Source organism: Tympanuchus pallidicinctus, unplaced genomic scaffold (assembly GCF_026119805.1).
Source record: "Tympanuchus pallidicinctus isolate F22 unplaced genomic scaffold, pur_lepc_1.0 scaffold3, whole genome shotgun sequence".
Taxonomy (NCBI): domain Eukaryota; kingdom Metazoa; phylum Chordata; class Aves; order Galliformes; family Phasianidae; genus Tympanuchus; species Tympanuchus pallidicinctus.
In genome coordinates this window covers 67,692,198-67,700,065 of record NW_026294747.1, presented here as the reverse complement: position 1 = coordinate 67,700,065, position 7,868 = coordinate 67,692,198, and the positions used below count along the sequence as shown (strand labels likewise).

Here is a 7,868-nt window from a genome sequence, read left to right as displayed (position 1 = left end):
GCTTTGCATTTGGGGAGGGAGGGAAGGAAAGGGTACTACAAAGACCGAAATTCATTGTGATTCTTAAGAAGCACCATGTGGCAATAACTTCCTCAATGAAACCATTACCATTAAAGAATCCTTGTGTGCTCAGTTTGAAGTGTGCAACACTACAAAGCAGAGCAGCGGATCCATGGGCACGCGTGGGAAAAGGAGTCGTAGTCAGATGAGTCCATCAGGGCTATTCAGGAGAGAGGATACCCTTCCCACTGACATCTGTGAATGACTCCATGTGTGGACAGGGAAGCTCACTGCTGTGCAGAGGACCCACACCCCACAACAAAGTAAGTAGAATAATATATCACTTCTACTTACAAAGGCAAAATCCTCATCTAATGCAGTGATGAATGGCGTCTCTCCTCAACTCCACAGTGCTGAGGTGCTGTAGAAATAATGCTGCACATTTTTCAGAGATTCCAAAGCATTTTGCAGCCATTCACCGACCAAGCTTCAGGTCGTCAGAGAGATACGTTTCACCTCAGGGATGAAAACTGTTTTGTTTCACACTTCAGTGCTACTGCTTCTGTGGAGATGATGCATTATCTCAGGGGCTGGATGGGAAAGCCCTGAATGATTTCAGTACACTGACTTGGGCAAAGTGTAATCACAGTAGCAGGGGTCAACAAGCCTTAAAAGAAGTCACTCTGACTCTGCAGAAATAGGAAGGAGGAGAAAAGAAGTCTTGACTACAATTTGTTCTCCTGTAAATGGTCTTGGACTTCATCAAGGGGAGCTTTGAGTCTTGCTAATTTTTTGCAAGGCTCTGGGTACAAATTAATTTACACTGACAAATTAGTTTCTCTCCTCAACCACTCTTGTGAGCACATAGAAAAGTCCATGCGTATTTTTGTGAGCAGCTTGCCATTCCTGTCAGTTAAAACAGTGAAGGCTGAATGCCTTTACAGTGTGAAAGTGAATTTTCTGCTGTGTTTTTAGGGCTAGACTCTTGTTCCAATGTAAGCAGAAATACATTGCTTATTTCCCATGGCTTTGCTTTAAAGGTGGCAAAGACAAGATTCTGGACTTCAGTGCAAACTGCAGGGCTGTTCTCTAAAGTAATTTGGCCCTAGGATGTGAAAGAATCAGATCATCTGTAAAAACAAATCTCTTGACAAGAGATCTCAATTCTGCATTAGCTTCTTAAAAACCTTCCCAGAGACTGATGTAAAGACGGAAGCCTGGCCATGGCAAGAGCCAAAGCACAAGAAATTCACTCCTGACACTTGCACTGATTTCAGGATATTTGGGTCAGACTATTGTTATGGGCTATCTTGCAGTAATTCAAACTGCAAACAACACAGAACTTGAATTTTCTGGTGTATTTCACTGTTCCTTGCTTTCTCACAGCAATTCACAGGAGTTGATCCCCAGACTTAGGGCTGCTGTGTACATGGAGGTCAGCAGGAATCTCGCTACGAATTTGCAACACTGCCACCACAGCCTCCAAGTGGTTCCAAACCTACACTGCAACATTTCCCTTTTATTTGGACTTTAAAGCTTTGCTTGACCAATGCCTCAGCAGCCTCCCTGAAAATTCTTCAGAAAAGAAAACTAGGAACGGCCCTTTTGTTATTGTCCTTTTCCAAAAGGGGCCAAGGTAGTGACTTGTGAGCTCCCTCATACAAAGAGAAGAGAGGGAAAAAAGAAATAATCTCCCTACCCCCCATGTGCCAGAGAAAGCAGGCGCGCCGGAGAGGCTGTGCATACGCTGCGAGAGCAAGGCTAGGGCAGGGGCTGACCTCCGGCTGCCTATCCACCACAAAAGAGACCGTGGCATTGACACAGCCTGACTGTTCTCCTTCGAAGGGGATGGATTGAGAGGAAGTGACCCTTACTGCCCCGCTTCTGCGGGGGACCTTGTGAATAACTGTTGCTGTTCTCTTCCTTCCTTCCTCAGGCAGGTCAGAGAAATTAACGCTGAGAACACTCTCTCTTAGTTGGTTGTTGGAGCAAGAAAAAAACACTTTTTCCTTGAAATGGATGAGCAAGGACTGTGGAGGTGCTAACTTTTTGCCATTTCTGTCTTGGGAAACACGGAATGATTCCCAGACTGATCCACAGTGTTCACAGATGACAGGTTAGCGGGCAGTGGCACAGGCTCTGAGTGTTTGTCTGGCTTTGTTTTCCAAGGAGACCCATAGAACAATCCATGCAGCTCAGTTCCTAAGAATAGGAGCAGGCTTTATCCATTGAGAGATTCAGAGCTCTCAGAGCTCACCATCTAATGGCATCTGAAAAGTTTCTACTGAAACCCAGGCCACAGAGGAGATTAAAGAGGATCCTGGGGGCTGAAGGATGGAGAAAGCCAATCTGGGAATTGAAAGGAAGCAGAAGCTGCTAGGCCCACTTCTCAGCAGTGCCATCCCTTCTGAAGTTCACGGGGTGCCAAACCTTGCATTCGAGGACAGCCCTAAATAGGTTGGCGCTTGCAGGTGCCCAAACTACTTCATATCTCTTTGCTGTTGAGGGGCCATAGGTAAAGCACATGGACTCAGTTGCTCCCCTTTCTCTTCAAAGGACTTTTAAATGTCTCTCAGCTGCACTTGGGGGTGAGTCAGGGAGGGAGGGAATGACCTTTGGATTCTCCCTCTAGAGGGAACCTGAGAAAATGACCTTTTGGCCCTTAGCTCCGCAGGGGCTCAGGAGAGGTCGGAGGGAATGACTCTTGGTCCAATCTCACTCTCCACAGGGGCTAAGGAAAAAAGAGAGAGAGTGGATGAACTCCAGGAATATGCGATCGCAGGAATTTTTGTCTTCTTCTGAAAAGGGGGCATGTTTATTTTGTAGCTCTGGTAAGAAAAATAACCTGCCACTGAGAAAAAAAGCACATCCATTTAAGGCAAGAATGAGCTTCAACTCGGTGACCTAGAAATCAAGGCAGAAAGTAAAAGCTAATAAATAAATAAATAAGTAAATAAAATAATCAGGGATGTTGCACAAAATCAAGGGGTGCCCTCTGAAGAGGTGTAATCAAGGCTCTGAGCCATCAGTTATAATGGTTTTGATTAAAGAAAGCTGTGCAGAAGTAATCTACTTTATTTTTAAATGGCCTGATTTTCCCTCACTACTCTCTTGGAGACGGAACCTAGAACAACTTGAAGGAGGACATAAAATGTTCATTGAAAATAGGCAGGTGATAAGGTATGCGTTTAATAAAAAAACTCACATCTTTTAAAGTTACTTTTGGGTTTCGATGGCATGCATTAAAATTGGCTGAAAAAAGCAATGCCTTAGTAAATAAAAACATGAAAGACTTCCAAATCCTGGCTGATCAAGCCACGCGGTTCCTTTCTGCAAACTTGATGCCCATTCACAATGTTGAGCTTCATCACTTATTTCCAATGTAGCGGAAATCCTAAAGTCTGAAATTCTTCGGTTCCTGTATAGGGTCAGACTTGTTGTCTTTGCTTGATAAATACTGACAAATAGTAGAAAAGAAGCTCAGAAGAATCACAGCTAGGGTGGGAGGGGAGGGAGGTTTACATTTTCTTCCTCAAGAAGGTCAGATGTTTATTCAAGCCTATCCAAGCCTTCTGAACAGATTTTTGTGCTGGAAATCTCATGAGAGCAGCATTTCCTGGAGAGTGGAAGGAATATCTGTCTTCGGAACAGCCATCTGCAAAGTGTCATGCTGGTTTTGAGTCTGACAGTGCAAAAGGCTTACTGAAATACCAGATGCAGAAATGTAGCCTATTTCTTAAAAGGTTGTTGGAGTAAAGTGAGCTGCCATTTTATTTACTGCCCATTATTGCTCTGCACAGCGCTGAATTCCTCCCACATGACTTACATGTTGGAAAAGGGATGTCCTTGTACCTTTATCTAGGTGATTTTTATACTCACAGTATTTTTTAGAAGAACTTCAAAACATTATTATCAGTGCTTGGCTCGTTCTCACTTTATTTTTCAAGTTAGTTAAAATAGCCTACGTAAAATAGTAGAGTATGGAAAAACATGGGGAGGCCAAAATGTCTATCAAGTGAGCAACTTTGATTCAGTAAGTTGCATGTTTCAGTGGATCCAATCACTACTCAAAACAGGTTGTCTGTCTTCACATGGGAAGGCCTCATGTTTAATCAGGGATGCTTGTGTGCCTTTGGTTTCATTTTGATGCCTCTTTGTGCTTCAGGCTTGTGGCCACATCGTTTCCACATTCCAAGCTTGGCATAAAGACTACTAGTCACAGAAAGAAGCGTGTTTTCATGAGAAACTCATTGTGTAATGTAGCCTTGTAAAAAGTGTCAATAGCACATTTACAGCGCAGCAGAGCCGCTTAAAGCTGAGTGTCTTAACACTCATTTATGGAAGATGGCTGTAAAGATGAGCACAGGCAAGATTTAGATGTCTTCTTTGCAAAGGTAAGCAATAGCACTAGGCAGTGTCTGCAGACACAGCTCCCTGTGCAAGGACTAAGAGCTGGAAATACTGCTCTCTCTATAAAATACAGGAATCCAGACAAACCTGCAAATTCAGAATTTTGTAGAGGCTTGGGAATTATCTTTGTCCACAACGAATGGGCAAAAGCTTACTGCATCCTCTAATCCCAACTTATAATTAGCATTTGATTTCCAAAAGCGTGGCAATCTTGTGTTCTTTTCAGTAACAGCATGTGTTCTATATTCATAGGAAATCAAAGTTGTACGCTGTTTACATTTCAGCAGCATGCTTCAGAAAAAGAATTTAGCCATTCAAGGCTGAGGTACTTTTAAATAATATCAATAAAATGAGAAAGTCGTGGGATGGAGGACCAAATGGAGATACATTGTCACCTTCTGTAATTACTTTCTTAATATGCCATCTGTTGCCTTAGGTTCTAGGGTCAGGAAGTGAAATAAGCAATGGTCTAAAATAATGCTGATTAAGCTGTTTGTGAGTAATAATATGATGGCACTCTTGGCCCTCGCCTGTATCTGCGTCATTCATTTCCCAAAGTGAGACTTGCTCTCCCCAACTACCTGAGAGCATCCTAGCCAGCAGCCCTGCAGGATTTTTCCTGCTGGGAGGAATAAGGGCAGGGTCAGTGGTTGTAAGTTCTGACAGCTCCATGCAGCCTTTCAGGCTGACACCAAGAACATTTTCCCCTTTAAATAATCAGCTGTTGGAGAATTATCATGGAATTGTTCTTTGTTTAATCCACCTTGGTGTTGGGTAGCTTGTGTGGCTCCATGCACCAAAGCAAATGACTGAAAAATCCAGAACAGGAAACTTTTGATATGTGAGCAGGAAACGCTTGTGTTCATGTAGGCCTTCCTTTGCTTGACCATGCATGTGTATTTTCTTAGGGGGAAAAGTACCCTACTTTCCCACTAAAGCCTGTTGTATATGAATGTATGCAAGTAAGAAGCAGAGCAGAGCAAAGTACATTTGAATCTAAAAATGTCTGTGAAAATACACATGCATGCATTGCATATCAAGACTATATCCCACTGGCTCCCTTTGGCATAAACAGTGTGTGCCTGAATTGTCCTTTAGAAGAAAAGCTACTCTTTTAACCATGTAGAGAATGCTAGACAAAATTGGATTTATGCAGAGGAAGGACAACTTCTTTGTCATTTCCAGATAGGAGTTGTTTACATAGCAGTTGCAAGATGTGCAAAGCAGAAAAAAAAGTCATCCCTGAAGATGCAGAGTCGCTTAAAGCAAACAAATTCCTCACATAAATTATGACACTGATGCAATATAAATGTACAGAACAAATGCTCACACTCATTTAAGATGGAGAGGGAGCCTGGTGTGTCACCTGCAGAGCTAGGAGTTGGGTTCAGTTTACAGTTCTCCTCTTGGGTGGTGAGCTAGCCTGGTCAGTTCGTGTGAACTCTTCACAAGCTGCATGGATTTCCCTGGATCTTGCAATACACATAGGTGAAATGCTGTGAATCCACTGAAGTTTTGTCACTGAGGAATAAAAAACACATTTAGTTTGTTATTTTAAGTGAAAGAAGGCAATATGTGACTGAAATCCGTGTCTTTGAAATCGGTGAACTTCTTTCTCTTAATTGTGGTGAGTCATGATTACAAGTGTATGTGCACGTGTATAAATGTTATGGGAAAAAAAACAGAGAGATGGCTGGAATCAGACTTATGGTTGTATGTTAACTCTGTTCTATGTATGCTGTGATACAGCTACAACCATTAGATTCGATTGTACTTTTATCCCCACAGTTGGCTGCCATGCCTTTGGGGAGTGTTTTTGTGTCAAAATACCACCAAGCAAAGTGTGTTTGCTGAAACTGCAACACCTTTTGTATGCATTATGGCACATACTGAAACAAGGGGAGGGGGATTCAGTGACACATACTGATTAATTGGTTAACAGGAGCTTCCTCATACTCATTACAGCTATTCAGCCATATCACTTTCTAAATCTGAAGACACAATTTTATCTGAAAGCCCATATGGCTTATCAGGAAACTGTGCGTATAGAAAATTACCACAATCCTGAACCAAGATAATATTTATCTAATAGACCATAACAGCTTGGAAAGAGTCAATATGGTCTCTCATTTGAGCATGCATTTTGCTATGCATTCTACCTATACAAACACAAGTCATTTACATTGCAAGCTATCTGCCTGGTAAATCCATTTTTAGGTAATTCTTGTAACAGTAGATATTTTTTTATGAGAGATTATAAAGATCGCTTGAATGTATTGTAGCTCATGTAATAATTTGGAGATGACTGTTTGCCTGATAGATTGTAATGGACTCTGATGGAGCTGTTGGCTTTTATCAGCTAAACCCATATTTTGGTCTGTAAGCAAATTTGAAAGAGCAAAATATTTGCCGAACAATCAGCCAGACTGCTGTGTCTGACTTGCAGCACCCTGCCTGCTCTGAGTCACCAGGTTGACAGAGGTGCAGCCTGTCTGCTGCCAGGGCCCAGGTCTGGCACAAATGAGCCATTACTGTAAATTCTGTCTCATCCCTTCCGCTCAGAGAAATCAAGAAGTATGAAGAGCACCTTGCTGGCAGTTAATGGCTGAGTTGGAAGTGAAGAGGTAACCCTTTCACCTAATCCCACAGAGAACGTCCTCTAGTGAAGTCATGTTTACTCTGAAAGTCCTGGGTGGGTCCTGGCTTTGTGTTTGGAGGTCCTTTGACATTGGAGTTAAATAGGTTCTTCCCCTCTCTCCATGTTCTGTTTTCCCTCTACTGGAAAAATGAAGGAGAATAAAGAGACAAATGGCAAGAAAAGAGTCAGCATTTGAATGGAAAAGGAAAATTAGCAAGAAGATATTGTCTAGGATTTATTTCAGTATTTTCATATTGTTCAAAGTGAAAGATCGGAGTGTTATTGAAGAACACAGAGGTTTTTGTGATCCCTCCTGAGGAAGGACTGCTCAGAATCACAGAGTGGCCCCTTGGCATAATCTCTGAGAGCCTACACTAACAGGGATGAAAGTGTCTGTCCTTTTCACTGAATGCAGAGGGACCCCACGTGGCTGGTGAATACTATGTGCCTGACTCCTGCACCATTCAAGTCACAGGAGTTGAAAACTGCTTTTTCACCAAATCCTCTCACTGAAGAAAAATGGAAAAACAGCCAGGCAACAGCAGCCTTTCCATCAGTTTTCCATAGGTTATAGAAGCAAGTTTCACCACGCATCAAGGTTCAGCCCTTTTAAGAAAAATGATTGTGTTTATGCCATCTCCCAAGTCTTTCAGTGGCATTTCCAGAAGAGGCAGGTGGTGTGGATGCTGAGTGCAATAGGGAGAGTCTTACTCTCTTGGAATCACACAGAAAGTGCGGAACTTGTGTACCAGAGTTTTGGTAGGTCCTAATGTAACAGTTCATAAACAGATTTGTAATTACTACAATCGTGAGACATTTA

General features: G+C 42.4%; 1 long non-coding RNA gene across 1 annotated transcript; it reads left to right on the top strand.

Annotated features, from left to right (window-relative positions):
* Positions 1 to 217: 217 nt before the first annotated feature.
* LOC128086813 (uncharacterized) lies at positions 218 to 3,759 on the top strand. Its single transcript, XR_008209539.1, has 3 exons — positions 218 to 323; positions 1,937 to 2,116; positions 2,675 to 3,759. It is a non-coding gene; the product is annotated as an uncharacterized LOC128086813 (long non-coding RNA).
* The last annotated feature ends 4,109 nt before the right edge of the window (positions 3,760 to 7,868 follow it).